We start from the raw sequence: 16,111 nt of genomic DNA on the forward strand, positions 1-16,111 counted from the left end.
ACTCATTTGTAGTGATATGCTTGGATGACATTCTTATCTTCAGCCAGAGTTTGGAAGAGAACTTCTAGCACATCCAACAGGTTCTCCAAACACTGTGACGACACAAGCTATGTGCCAATTTGGAGACATGCACTTTTGGCATGACCCAATTAGTTCAGTATCTAGGATACATTATTGATGAACGGTGGGTGCATGTGGATCCAACCAAGATCCAAGTCATTTAGGATTGGCCATCTCCAACCACTCTAACAAAGCTCTGTACCTTTCTCGGTCTTGCCAATTTCTACCATGGGTTCGCATTGGGATTCTCTCATATGACTTGGCCCTTGAGTCAATTCACCAAGGGAGGAGCGAAAGAAAAATTCTTTTGGTCTGAATCTCAACAGAAGGCATTTGCAGAGTTGAAACATTCTCTCTGCTCGGCACCAGTGCTAGCATTACCAGACTTGCAATAGCCATTTGAGATTGAGACAAATGCCTCTAACTATTGGGGCAGTACTTACTCAACACGAGCATCTAGTGGCATATCAGAGTGAGACACTTTCAGACACAGTTCAGAAGTATCCCACATATGACAAAGAGATGTATTCCATTGTGCAGGCCTATTGACAATGGAAGCATTACATTTTGGGGAAGGAAACGGTCATCCAAGCAGACCACCGTCCCCTGCAATTCATATAGATGCAAGGGAAGTTGTAGAATGATCACCATGAGAAGTGGTCCACATACCTAAAAGAGTTCTATTTGAATATCAAGTATAAGAAGGGTAGCACCAATAGTGTTGTAGATTGCCTCAGTCAACCACTGACCATGGTGTTAACCATCGTGCTCACCTCTTGTGGGCACGAGACTTCTGATTGGCCACTTCTCTACAAAAGCGACCCAAAATTCAGCCACACATACCAGATGCTCTTGGAGGTTCAACATGTTCCAGATTTTCACCTCCTAGATGCCCTATAGGCAACTTGGGTCACCTTTGTGTTCCTTCAAGTGAGTGTGCCAAGATGATTTGGGAAGTGCACTACAGTCAGGCTGTTGGGAATTTTGGGGTCAAGAAAATGGTGGCAATACTGCAGAATTATTTCTATTGGCCGAATCTTCGATAGGATGTCGGGAAGTACATCAGATCCTGCACTTCCTGTGCCATTACCAAACCGACCATCAAGAAGAAAGGCCTCTATACTCTATTTCCTACCCCTAGTCAACCATGGCAATCCATCTCCATGGATTATATGTTGAGCCTTCCTTCTACTAAGCATGAAAATGACTGTTTTTTTGTGGTCGTTGACAGATTCTCGAAGATGGCCATTATGGAAACCTACAAGAAGAATATAACAGCCGAAGCCACTACTAAACTCTTCTTTGAACGAGAGTGGGTACACTTTGGGATCCCACAATATATCATCTCAGATCGAGATAGCGGGTTCCTCAGTACATTTTGGTCCAGTCTCTGGTCGATGCTAGACACTAAACTCACTAAGTCCACAACTTTCCATCCCCAAACTGATGGCCAGATAGAGGTCATCAACAGGATGATCGTACACATTTTGTGCATATAAAACTTAAAGCATCCACACACATGGGATGAGAGCCTCCCTTATGTTTAGAACAGCTATAACAGGGCTCTCCATAACTCGACTAGCCACATCCCTTTTCAGGTGGGCTTGGGATTCCATCCACTATGTCCCATTGATGTGGACATGCCATTTGCAGCTACTCAGGAAGATTTGGCTCATGTCCAGTCCGAAACCGATAAGGCAAACAACTTCATTGAGCACATCCAACATATCCACCAGTAGGTCCATGACATTTTAGAGAAATCAAATGCCAAGTACAAGCAGCGACATGATCAACATCGGGTGCCACACAAGTTTCAGGTGGACGACAAAGTCTGGTTACATTTGTAAAAGGAATGCCTTATCAAAGCCTATCGGAAACTCATACCACTCCAATATGGTCCTTACACCATTACCAAGGTTGTGGAAGACAATGTATTTGAGCTCAGCATTCCCCCATTCCTTGGCCTGCACCCAATGTTCAATGTGTACTGCCTTTAGCCATACTTTCCACCATTACTAGACACATCCAACATTGCAAAACAACTCACACCAATAGAGTTAAATCCAGATTGCATGGAACAAGATGCAACTGATCGGATCATGTACATGTAGATCAAGCATGCTTTCTAGTAGAATATCCAACTGTATCGAGTTGTCAAAGCAGGCCAACTCCTTCACCAGGGGAAGTGGCTCACCAAGGACCAAGTTCAGCAAAAGTTTCCTCATCTCATGGAGGAACTCAATGCAATAGGGACCATTACTTCCTAAGGGGGGAGGAATGATCCAGGTGGATATTGGTGTCCACCCACCATTCCACTTGGACCCCCACCATTGTTTCTTTCATTTTTTCAGTTTCCTTAATTATAGCACAGTTTACTATTTTTATCATTTTTTCGGGTCCTAAACTTCCGGAGCCATTTTGAGGCCCTAAACGACGTTTTTTTGGAAATCTAGCACTAGCAATATTTTGATAAAAGCATATTTTTCGTCGTAGTCCTTGGAGATATCTTTCCAACGGGTTATCATGCACATCAAACGGATATAATATGACCAAGTCATGAGCTCGGGAAGTTGGTTGTCCAACTAACCCCAACGGGGCCCATAAACTCTTGGTGTTACATCTCCTCGGGATAGGGTTTTGGTTGTTTATGGTTTTCTCTTATTTTTCAATAATAAAAGGCCCTTGATCCTCATTGTAATGCAGTTTAGAGGCATGTAGCTGCCACATCTCTTCTAAAAGATAAGCTACCATCACCCTAGGTAGTTCATTTCCCCTTTTTGTAAGCATATTTCAGTATTTTACATTAATGAAATGAAGTATTATTTCTGCTGCATCTCTGTATTTATGGTTATGTCTATAATTTGTTGCATTCTTGTTTAAATCTGGATCAAGGCTTCATCATCTTGGGCAATTGTAATGGGGCTCCCTTGTATCGAATTGTCCATGTTTGCATGTAATCGACAACAACATGCAAGTTTGACAATAAACGTGCTCTCTTAGCACATCATTGCTACCAACCATTGAGATGGACAGCTGCCTTATGAATGATACCAAATTTTGAATACAATACCCACATGAATATCTCAAGGGATGATACTTCATCCAGTATTGCCTTCTTCAACTCTACTCGGGAAGATGTTGTAACCAGTTCTCCTCCCTGCTTGACCTTTTGTAACTGCTTAGCCATTCACTCATTCTTTGCTATCAAGAAGTGAACACTTGAGCTAGTGGCTTCGACATAAGCTCTGGTAACATTGACCAATGTTGTTGGATGTTTTCGCACATCATATATGACCACTCATTCCTCAAACTTCACAGGAGATGTGCGTTCATCTAGTGTAGACATTCTGTGTGATTGCACAACTCTATGTTGCGACTCTTCGAATGATATGTTGTGCATATCTTCTTCTGGATTGTCTCCAAGGATCTAAGTATCTCCTTGCTCACTTGGGTCCTGCGTTGCTTCTGGATCTGGTGAAGCTGGTGGGTCGACCTCTTGGTGGTAAGTCATGAGTTCGATGTATTTCTCTAACTCTGGTTGCTCCATCTATGTATCCATCTACGCAAGTACTCATTCAATCTCTTGAGCGAAGTCCTGCTCCTGTGACTGCTCACCATCTTTGCTCTACGCCGGCTGCTCAGATGAGTCTACTACCTATATGGGCACAATTTCATCAATATGTGCATGTTGCACCCCCCACTGTATATGTCCCTGTTGCACTTCCTTATCCTTTCTACATAGCTCATGTTTCTTCTGGAGTTTCTCCTTCAACTCATGCAACTCCTTCACTATTTCCTCCATCCTCTATTTTTTTCTCTACCTTTGCATTGTCCTCTTATCACGCTATTGCCTTTTTGCCTCTATTGCCAAAGCTACTTTCTCCACAAGTGGGTGTGCTCTGAACTTGCAGCTTTATTTTACCTTTGCGTTGTCGACAATCTTCCTCTTGCCTTTGTCGTGCACCGATATGTTTACCTCTGCTGCTATTGCTATTAGTGCTCTCCTAGATGTTGCTTCACTAACCATTCCACAACGATGTCGTTCAGTTCATTGGGCCTGGAGAAGCTGTGACAATATCTCCATGGTTCTTCCTCAGCCCAATGACATGCCCCGTGAATCCATGGAAATTTCACTTTCATGCAGTGGTCCTTCACAAAGTAATGTGGTTCATAAGGATTGAAGCTTCTAGTGCCAAGAGTAAATTTCTTGAAGTCTTCTGTCTCGACATCTGCATTCTTGAGATCCTATATCTCATACAACCCGATACGCAACAAAAGAGTGGGCCAAGGTGCCTTCTTCTTTCGGTGCAACCTAGTTGACAGTCCTGCCGAGATGTGGTATGAGAGTTCTTGCATGATGAGCTTGTTTGTGGAAAACTTCAGTAAAACATGTGGAGGCTTCTCCGCGCTGTACATCCGTATGAAGGTGTCAAACAGTGAGGCATACCAATCCGCTATGTCAATCAGTGCCTCCATTGTTCCCTTCGTCATGCAAGGTGAATCTTGCTAAAATATCATCTTGTACACTGGGGTGAAGAAATGGTTTGTCAACTATGTGATGACTCTATGGATGTTGCATTCGGAAAACAATTTACAATAAGTGTTCACAGAGGTTTCCACTGGTGTCCATGCCCACTTTAAGCCTGGAAATTGCTGACAGGCACAAATTTCATCCAAGATGTAAGAAGACATGTATATTTCTACTTGCTAACGTTTGGGCGGTGGCTCAGCTCCTGTTACCTGTTCCTTCAGCCTGTGAGCCAACATATCCAACTAGTTGCATGATTTGCCTTCACTGGCTAGTTGGTCCAATGCGATCACCCAACTCTGCAGGATGATCTTTGTGCTCTCTTGACCATGCAAGTGACATGCAAAGATGACCAAGTACTGATACTCCTTCCATAGTATCTTCATCTTGTAAATTTGATTGGGTGTCATGCTGAATTTGGCTGGCTCCTTCACCTAGTTCTTTAAGATATCCCTAGAGTTGGCATTGTTGTTTGTTGGGTTGTGTTATATTCTTTCCACGACTAACCCACGTAGTGAACTAGGGGGTTATAGGGGGGGCGGAGCCCTCCCTTCGTTGTGTCGATTGCGCAGCGGGGGGGTCATGGGGGGGGGGGGGGTGGCAGCCCCCCTTGTCCAGTGAGTTTGAGGGGGGCGGGTAGCCCCCCTCTACAGGGTTCGGGGCAGCACCCCAGGAAAAATTTTTTGGACCCTATATTAGGTTGGGCGAACCTACCTATGGTTTTCGGTCCATGGTTTTGGACGCGATGGTTTTCAGTTCATGGTATTGGATGCTTCGGCATGTATAAATATGTATTGTAACATTGAAAGGAATATAATGAAAAAATCAAGCTGGTAGTCTCGGTTTTGGGATCCAGGGGAAAATCTCTGTGTATATGTGTTTTATGTGTTATGCTCTCGCATTGTTTATTTTCTATGTTTTAGAATTCATATGCAGGTAATTTCTGTATAGGGTTAAAACCTACATTTGGTATCAAATTTGTTTTGGCTTCAAGGGGACGCCTTTGTTGCTGAGGGGTTTCACGCGAGCCTGTGGTAGACCCTGTTTAGTGGGAGATATGCGAGATCGATTCTGGTGATGAAAGAATATGGCAAGAAGCAGAAAGATAGAGATCGAGAAGTTCAATGGTCAGAGTTTTGAGTTGTGGAAACTCAAGATGGAGCATCTGTTGGTGGATAAAGATTAGTGGATCGCGGTAGATCTAGGTACTAAACCAACGGGAGTGACCGATGAAGAAAGGAAGAAGTTGGATCGGAAGGCAAAGAGCATAATATGATTGTGTGTCTCATATTCAGTATTGCTAAATGTATCAGGGGAAGCTACAGCGAAGGCTTTGTGGGACAAGTTAGGGACTTTGTACCAATCTAAGTCTCTGGTGAATAAACTGTTCCTATGGAAAAAGTTGTATAACCTGAGGATGAAAGATGGAGACTCAGTGACAGAGCATCTGAATGCATTTAATACTGTGGTAAGTCAGTTAGCATCTATTGATATTAAAATTTCAGATGAAGATAAGTGCATCAGTTTGTTGTGTTCTCTACCAGATTCGTGGGATAGTCTGGTTATTGCAATAGGTAGCAATGCAGCTGCTTTGCAGTTTGATGAAATAGTCTCAGCCTTGCTGACGGAGGAGATGAGATGGAAAAATATGGAGAGCTGGAATGGTGATGCCTTGTCTGTATGAGGACGGGCCCAAAATAGAAACAAAAATAAGTCATCGAGTGGGAGATCTAAATTTAGAGGGAGATCTAAATCTCCAGCAAAACCTGTAAAGGTGGTGTGTTGGAAATGCAGAAAGGAAGGGCACTTCAAAAGGGACTGTAAATCTAAAGCTCCTGATAAAGGAAAGGGATCTGATGATGCTCCTTCTGCAGAGGCAAAAACCACCTCAGATGAAGGTGGGGATGTGTACTTGGCTTCTTCAAGTACACATGTAGATCATGAGGCATGGTTGATTGACTCAGGTGCATCCTTTCACTTCACTCCCCGTAGAGAGTGGTTCTGTGAGTATGAGATATACGATGGTGGTGATGTCTTCTTAGGAGATGATAGGAAGGCTAGAATCATTGGTCACAGAAAAGTAAAGTTGAAATTGCAAGGTGGAAGGGTTAGAACACTTTCGAGTGTTCTGCATATTCTTGCATTGGCCAGAAATCTAAATTATGTAAGCAAGTTGGATGATGCAAGTGTAAAGACAGTGTTTGAGAAAGATACCTGCAAGATGGTTCGGGGAGCACTGGTATTGATGCGGGGAGTTCGGATTGGAACTCTGTACAAGCTGCAAGGTAGCACTGTTGTTGATGGGTGCAATAGTTCTGTGGTTCCTGAAAGTGGAGCTGAAAATCTAGTGGTCTCTGGAGAGAAGACCATGTTGTGGCATCAAAGGCTTGGACATATTGGAGAGAAGGGCCTTTGAATACTTCATGGTAAAGGTATGGTAGAAGGTATGAGTAATAGCTCTCTGGATTTTGATTTCTGTGAAAATTGTGTATATGGGAAGAAAAATTGAGTGAGTTTCCCCTCTGGTGCTAAGAGGGCGAAACAGATATTAGAGCTTGTGCACAGTGATGTGTTTGGACCTTTGAAGGTTCCATCACTGGGTAAGTCTGTGTACTACGTATCATTTATAGATGAATTCTCAAGGAATACATGGATATATTTCCTTAAGAAGAAACCTGAAGTCTTTGACAGGTTTAAATAATTTAAGGCTCTGGTGGACAACCAGACAGAGAAGAAGATAAAGGTGTTGAGGACAGATAATGGTGGAGAGTTTTGTAGCAAGGAATTTGAAGAATTCTGTAAGAAGTGTGGTATAGCACAGCAGAAGACTACTCCATATACACCTCAGCAAAATGGAGTCGCAGAAAGAATGAACAGGACATTGATGGAAAGGGCAAGAAGCATGCTTAGTGGTGCCGGGTTAGGACAGGAATTCTGGGCAGAGGCGGTGGATACAGCATGTTACTTGGTCAACAGGTCACCTTCATCAGCGTTGGAGGATAAGACTCCACAAGAAGTATTGACTGGTAAGACCCTCTCTTTCACATCTGAGGGTATTTGGATGTGATGCATATGTACATGTTCCAAAGGAGAAACGAACCAAGTTGGATAGTAAATCTGAAAAGTGCATCTTTATTGGGTATAAGGATGGTTTAAAGGGTTATAAGCTTTGGAACCCAGTCACGTAAAAGGTTGTGTACAACCGAGATGTGGTGTTCAGAGAGGTAAAAGATGTTATTAAACAAGAAGTCCAACCAAAGGAACCTGAGAAGATAGATTTTGAGCTAAAGGAGGAAGAATCAGACTCTGCAGCAGAGGAGGAATTAGAAGAAGAAGAGACACAAACTCCGGCTGTGAGAAGATCAGTTCAAGAAAGAAGGCAGCCAGAAAGGTATAGTCCTTCTGCTTTCTATTCAAATTTTGCTTTGTCTATTACTGATGATGATCCTAGAACTGTGAAGGAAGCAGTAGATTCAAAGGATGGAAAACTCTGGAAAGAAGCCATGGTTGATGAAATGGCATCTTTGCACAAAAATGAGGCTTGGGATCTGGTGGAGTTTCCGGCTGGAAGGAAACCCATTGGCAGCAAATGGGTGTTCAAAAAGAAGACAAATGCAGAAGGGAAGGTGGAGAAATACAAGGCTTGGTTGGTAGCAAAAGGTTATTCCCAGGTACTAGGAATTGATTTTGGTGATATTTTTTCTCCTATTGCCAAGGTAACTTCTATTACGTTACTTTTATCTGTTGCTGCTGCTTTTGATTTTGAGGTAGAATAGATAGATGTGAAGACAACATTTCTTCATGGGGATTTGGAAGAGGAAATCTACATGAAGCAACCTGAAGGCTTTACGGTGAAGGGTAAGAATGAACTGGTATGCAAGTTAAATAAGTCTCTGTATGGGTTAAAACAGTCACCAAGGATGTGGTATTAGAAATTTGATACATTTATACAGGGACTTGGCTTCACCAGAAGCAAAGCAGATCACTGTGTGTATTTTAAATTAATTGGTGACCGTGTTATTTATCTAGTCTTGTATGTGGATGATATGTTGCTGGTTAGAAATGACAAAGAAATTATCTGGGATTTGAATACCCAATTGTCCTCCAAATTTGACATGAAAGATCTTGGTGCTGCTAACTATATTTTGGGCATGGAAATTAAAAGATATCGGGCAAAGAGGAAGCTCTGGTTAAACCAGAGGAAGTATGTCGAGATAATATTGCAGAGGTTTAATATGCAGGATAGTAAACCGATGAAGGTTCCTATTTCTATAGTTGTGAGGTTATCTACTGAACAGTGTCCCAAGACACAAGAAGAGGAAGAGGACATGTCCCATGTTCCATATGTGAGTGCAGTCGATAGCCTGATGTATGCAATGGTCTGTACTAGACCAGACATTGCACATGCAGTGGGAGTATTGAACAGGTTTATGTCAAAACCAGGGAAGGAGCATTGTACAGCAGTGAAGCGGGTTTTTAGGTATTTGCGTGGCACTAGTGATTATGGTTTGTGCTACCAAGGAAGACCAGGATTGGACAGAGTGTTGGATATTCATGGCTTTTTTGATGCAGACTGGGTTGGAGATCTGGATCAGAGAAGATCTACAAGTGGGTATGTGTTTAACCTATTTGGAGGTGTAGTCAGTTGGATGAGTAAGAAACAATCTATAGTTGCACTATCAACTACAGAGGCAGAATACATGGCAGCCACTCATGCAAGCAAGGAAGCAGTTTGGTTGCAGAGATTGTGTTCAAGTATGGGGTTAGTACAGGGAGCTATAAGAATAGACTGTGACAACCAAAGTGAAATTTTCTTGGCAAAGAACCCTACTTATCATTCAAAGACAAAGCACATTGATGTTCAGTATCACTTTGTGAGGGATATGATAGAAGACAAAAAAGTATTGCTGGTAAAGGTGGACACTTTGAAGAATACTACAGATGCATTGACAAAATTTGTGAGCTCTGAGAAGTTCTCTTGGTGTAGAGAAACAATGGGCATTTTCAGGGCCGGAAAAATGACTAAGCTCTCCTGTGGCCCCCTGTGGAAAGAAAACAACAAGTGGGAGATTGTTGGGTTGTGTTATATTCTTTCCACGACTAACCCACGTAGTGAACCGGGGGGTTAGAGTGGTGGCAAAGCCCCCCCTCGTTGTGCTAATTGCGCAGCGAGGGGGGGGGTCACAGGGGGGGCGGCAGCCCCCCCTATCCAGGGGGTTTGAGGGGGGCGGGTAGCCCCCCTCTACGAGGTCCGGGGTAGCACCCCGAGAAAATTTTTTTGGACCCTATATTAGGTTGGGCGAACCTACCTATGGTTTTCGGTCCATGGTATTGGATGCTTCGGCATGTATAAATATGTATTGTAACATTGAAAGGAATATAATGAAAAAATCAAGCTGGTAGTCCTGGTTTTGGGATCAAGGGGAAAATCTTTGTGTATATGTGTTTTATGTGTTATGCTCTTGCATTGTTTATTTTCTGTGTTTTAGAATTCGTATGGAGGTAATTTTTGTACAGGGTTAAAACCTACACTGTTGGGTATGCTGAAGGGTGTCTCCATGGTGATCACTAGTTTTAGAAAATGGTACATCTACTAATAATCATGTTCCCTAAAGGTAGCAATCACGGCCCCAATGACATTGCTTAACACCATCGTCTTGGGATCAGTGTGCGAGACAATCCAATGTATCATTTCCATGCATGGGAATGCGGGATATCTGCATGCAATCCGGTACAAGCTAGACTTGTGAATGTTCACATACACTTTGTGGTCATCGAGATCTTCCCAAAATGTGCCTGAGAATGCATAATTGACCTCTTGCCGTTTCATCTTTAGATTTTCATCCATTTCAACATTTTCTTTAGATTCTCTATTTTCTTTAGTTTCTACCTCAACCTCCTTCTTCAATGTAATCTATTTTTTTGATTATTTAGCATGTTCATTTTCTTTTTCCTTAGCCTAAACTTTTGAATTGGATCTTTTTTCATGTTTCAACTTTTTCTTTTCCTATGTATTTCCTCTTTTCTTGTAAGTATTGGAAATTTGCAAAAGCCTTGTCTAAATATTCCCTTCTTTTCCTCTCACTTTCATGTGATAACATTTGTTTCTTGTTCAAGACTTCATCATAGAATGCACATATTTTTTTCTCTTAAAAATATTTTTTTCATGAGATTAGTTCAAGTTAATCTTCAACTCAAATATATGTTTTTCAACAATATCAAGGGGATCATGCATTTGGTACCTATCCAGGGGAAAATGATAATATTCCATATTCTCTCATTTCATCCTTACCCATAAAGAATTAGCCAATCCATATAAATATATAAGCAAAGGACATGGGGATGCTTATACAGATAAGCATTAAAACCATGGAAACTTTTTCGATGATTAATATGTCAAATTATTGGAATATTAGGAACATAGAATAACACTTTGTGAGGAGGTTTTTATTTCCCCATATATATTTATACAACTAGATCATTCATATATATACTAGTCTTCAAGTGTTTATGGCACTTTAAAGGCTTTTTGAGACAATATTGGGCATATCTTGCAAAATATCAACTCAAACAATAAAGAAAAAAGATAACCATAAATAAAAGCATAGTTTTGCATATACTTATGCTCCCACATATCTTTATAATACATATAAATTACATTCTTTCTACGTTTCCATGACTAACCCATGCCTACAAATGTATTAGAGTCAGACACCACAACCAATATATAGGAAATCATATAAAATTAAGGAGGATTGGTGGATGCACTAGTTTTGGTCTTATTGATGGATTCACTCAATGAATGGGAAAGAATGGTTTTCAAATTGAGAACATTTCCTCATTCACTATTTTGATAGATCAATGGCACTGAAGTCATTTTCAAGTGTGAAAATGACTCTCTCCATACAATTTGCTAACCAATTTAGTTGCAAAAATATATGTTCCTTTAAAATTATTATGGGAAATTCTTGAGTAGCCTATGCTTTAAATGTCCAACCATCATGAAACCATCTAGCCAATATATCATAGCATTGAATTGTAAGAATGAATTCTTGCATCCATTTATTCATTATATACATTCAACCCTTATAAATTTTTAGTATGGTTCTAGCATAATCAGAAACAACAATTATTTGCACTTCCATATTCATTATATATTTTTCTCTTGTCTACATTAGTATGATTGATCAACCATCTTATGATTTCTACACATGGTACTATTCATATTCTTGTAGTAGCATTTGTGAATAGAGGACCTGTGTAAACTATGTACCATGTGAATCTCTTCTTCTTCTTCTTCTCCTTTCATTTAGACCTAAGGTAGTGCGAAGTGCTACCCCATCTTTAATGAACATGAAAATCCCCCCATAATGATGTGAATTCTCAAATATAGTTTAATGGGAAGTATTTGCATACATAATTCTTCTGAAATTCTCTTCCACTATTTCCATGGATGGCTACTTTATCATAGTTGGAAACTTTCTGTTGGAAAATTAACTAGGTTTGGTATTCATATTAATTTGTATTTTATTAGATGAAAAAGAATTTTATTTATTTCAAGCATGAGTTTCATTCTCAAGTCTATAGTAAGCATGTTCTTCATGCTTTTATGGATTAATTAAGTAAAATTCCATGTGGACCCTTTGTAAGAAAAGGAAAAGAAATTATTTTAGTAAAAAAAGAGTCAAATAGCCATCCATAAAGACCAATTCGGCACTCCAATTAGTCAAGTTGTCCTACTAATCAGAAATGACCCTTCATAGTGACGAACAACTACATATTGGTGTGAATCCTCCTCCAAAAGGACATAAGTTCAGTTGATGTTCTGAAGAAGTATGTGAGTTGCAATGGAAAGAATATGTGAAGTTTTTATGGAAGGATGTGTGAGCTCTCTGAAGCTTTGTGAAAAGGCTGAAAAAATGAAGCAATCTGTAATTTTTGTGACAAAATTGAAATAATTGAGAAGTCTACAATTAATGATAGGGACAAAGTTTGAAGAAGCTTTATTTTGACTATAAATTAGAAGGAGGGCTTACTTGGGGATCTTATGAAGGAAGTTGTCTTGGTGTTTCAGTCTTGAAAGTCTCATTTTTATATACTTATGGAAGAAGAGGATTGTTTTGGTTTTCCCCAGTTGTGGTCTTTTCCCCTGGCATGGAGCCTATATATTTTGTTCTTTATTTCTTTGTTATATTCATGTTTTGGTAATTACTTGGCGAAGAAGTAAAACTAAATAATAAAAAGCCAACAAATATCATAAGTAATTATCATGTAATGAGAATCAATTAATAATCTACTAACTCTTTTATTTTCCCACATGGTATCAGAGCTAAGGTCGGTAAAAATAGGTCTAAAGATCACAACTTGTTGGCATACCTAGAGTTTTTAATGCATTAATTATCTCTTCCTCCATTGAAATAATAACAAGGAGGAAAGATACTCAAGATTAAGTAGTGGGATAAAATGGTGAGCAAATTTAAAGGTAAATTTATGCCCAAGGATTACTAATTAAACCTTTTCAAACAGTTACAAAACTTAAGACAGAAAGGGATGACTATTGGAGAGTACACAGAGGAGTTTTATATTTTGAGCATTAGATCAGGACGTGTTGAATATGACATGGAAAAAGTAGCCATATATATAAATGGATTGAGATACGATATACAAGATGAAATCAGTCTACTAAGTCTAAAGAAAATTGAAGGTGCCTATCAAGCAGCTTTGAAAGCAGAGGAGAAATTGTTGAGGAAGTAAAGTCAGAAGAACAGAGGTAAAAATCTAGCAAGAGGAAGAGGAGCTTCCAAACCAAGATTCCAGCACTCTTAGAATGAAACAAGAGGGACCAGTAATCGACCACCACAGAGAGGAGACTTTGGTAGAGGAATATTTGGATCCAACAATAGAAGCTGAGGAAGGGAAATTTGGTGTTATACATGTGGAGAATTAGGACATGGGTCATGGGACTGCCCTCACAATAAACCAAAAAATCCAAGGAATGTAAATATAGCTGAGACAAAAGAAGAAAGACCTTAGGTCATGAGGAAAAAGAACCACTTGAGGTAGGAAATTATTTATTATTAAAAAGTGTATTTCTAAAGGCAGGAAAAGAATCCAATGAACTAGCTCAAAGGAAAGTCTATTGAGGATTGTGTGCAAGTCTAAAGAGAAATGTTGCAAGGTTGTGATTGACAGTGGGAGCTTGACAATCTTGTTTCTACATAGATGGTGGAGAAATTGGGTTTGGTTAAGATGGTACACCCTACTCCCTAAAAAGTGTCTTGGTTGCAGAAAAGACATCAACCCTTGGTGACAAAACAATGTCGAGTAGATATACAGATTGGTACATATAAAGATGTGGTATTGTGTGATGTAATGCCAATGGATGTGTGCCATATATTGTTGGGGAGACCTTGGCAGTTTGATAGGAAAGTTGTTCATGATGGTAGGAGGAACACATATACCTTAGAGAAGGATGGGAAGAAGCATACATTGTTACCTTTGAATGATGGAGCGGACAAAGGAATGGCTGGGGAAAATGTTTTGATGATTAGTGGAAAAGAATTGCTGCGAGAAGTCAAGAAGGAGAAAGAAATGCATTTTGTTGTTGTGGGTAAACCCAAGGTAATTTTGACTTCTACCAATTTAGATAATTTTCTTGTGGAAATTAAAAATATGCTAAATGATTATGTCTACATTATTGTTGATGAGTTACCAAGTGCATTGCCACCAATTAGAAGTATCATCCATCACATAGATTTAATACCTGGTGCGATTTTACCAAACAAAGGAGCATATAGGCCAACTCCTCAAGAAAATGAATAAGTTAGGAGACAGGTGTAGGAGTTGTTGGATAAATGACTGATAAAGGAGAGCCTAAGTTCGTGTGCAGTACCAACAGTGCTTAGCCCCAAGAAGGATGGTGAATGGTGCATGTGCATCAATTCTAGAGCAATAAATAATATTACTATGAGGTATAGATTTCCCTTACCACGTATGGATGATTTGATGGATTGCTTGAGTGGGTCAAAGTATTTTTCTAAGATAGATTTGAAGAGTGGATACCATCAAATAAGGATTAGAGAGGGGGATGAATGGAAGACTATGTTCAATACTAATAGTGGGTTGTATGAATGGTTAGTGATTCCTTTTGGACTCACTGATCCACCAAGTACATTTATGAGACTGATGAATGAGGTATTAAAAGAATATGCTAGAAAATTCATGATATTTTATCTTGATGATATCCTAATTTTCAGTTAGAGTATAGAAGAGCATTTGGAGCACCTTAATTTGGTTTTAAATGCTTTACAAAAAGAGAATTTGTCGATAAATTTGAAGAAGTGCAGTTTCATGAAGAAATAGCTCGTTTACCTAGGATTTGTAGTCTCAGAAGAAGGTTTGAAGATGGACCGAGAAAAGATACAAGCAATTTTGAATTGTCCAACTCCAAGGAGCTTATTTGAGGTAAGAAGTTTTCATGGTCTTGCAATTTTTTATAGAAATTTTATAAGAAGATTTAGTAAGATTTGTGCACTGATAGTTGAAACAATAAAGGAAAACAAATAACCATTTAAGTAGACAAAGGCAGTAGACTGGAACTTCAAACTATTGAAAAAGAAGATTATTGAAAGACCTATTTTAGCCCTACCAAACTTTGATAAAACTTTCCAAGTTGAGGCTGATGCTAGTGGGGTAGTAATTGGAGTTGTACCGAGTCAGGAGCAGACACCTATAGCTTATTTCAGTGAAAATTTGAATGAGGCCAACAGGAAGTACTCATCCTATGATAAAGAGTTATATGTTGTTATTCAAGCTTTAAAGAAATGGAGGCATTACTTGTTGCCAAAAGAATTTATTTCGTATTCTAATAAACATGCACTACAGTTCATAAATAATTAGCCAAAGTTGAGCCAAATGCACACTAAGTGGGTGGAGTACTTACAGAGTTTCACCTTTCTAATTAAGCACACAAGGTAAAGTTGTTGATGCTTTGAGCCGAGCGAATTTAGTTATGTAGGAGCTGAAGATTGGTGTTTTGGGATTTGAAGAAATGATTGACATGTACAAGGAAAATACAGATTTTAAAGAAATATATGCAGTTGTTCAAAATCCCGTGATTCATAATAGAATCCAATGTTTAGACTACCTGATTCAAGGAGGTTTGTTGTTCAAAAACAATAAATTGTGTATTCCTAAATGTTCCATGAGGGAAAATTTGATTAAGGAAAAGCGTAGTGGAGGACTTTCTGGACACTTTGGGCAAGATAAGACATTCGCTCAAGTAAATTATTTTTATTATTGGCCAAAAATGCAAACTAATGTAAAAAAGTTTGTTGAGAAATGTAGGATTTGTCAAATGCCAAAGGAAGGAGCCAAAATAATGGGTTATATCAGCCATTGCCAATACCAAACAGGCCTTGGGATGTGGTCAACATGGATTTTGTTTTGGGTTTGCCAAAGACTCAAAGAGGATATGACTCTATCTATGTTGTTGTGGATAGATTTTTGAAAATGGCTCATTTC

Source organism: Pinus tabuliformis, chromosome 1_1 (genome assembly GCF_031772625.1).
Source record: "Pinus tabuliformis cultivar Carrire ecotype Pingquan chromosome 1_1, CPIR1, whole genome shotgun sequence".
Lineage (NCBI taxonomy): Eukaryota > Viridiplantae > Streptophyta > Pinopsida > Pinales > Pinaceae > Pinus > Pinus tabuliformis.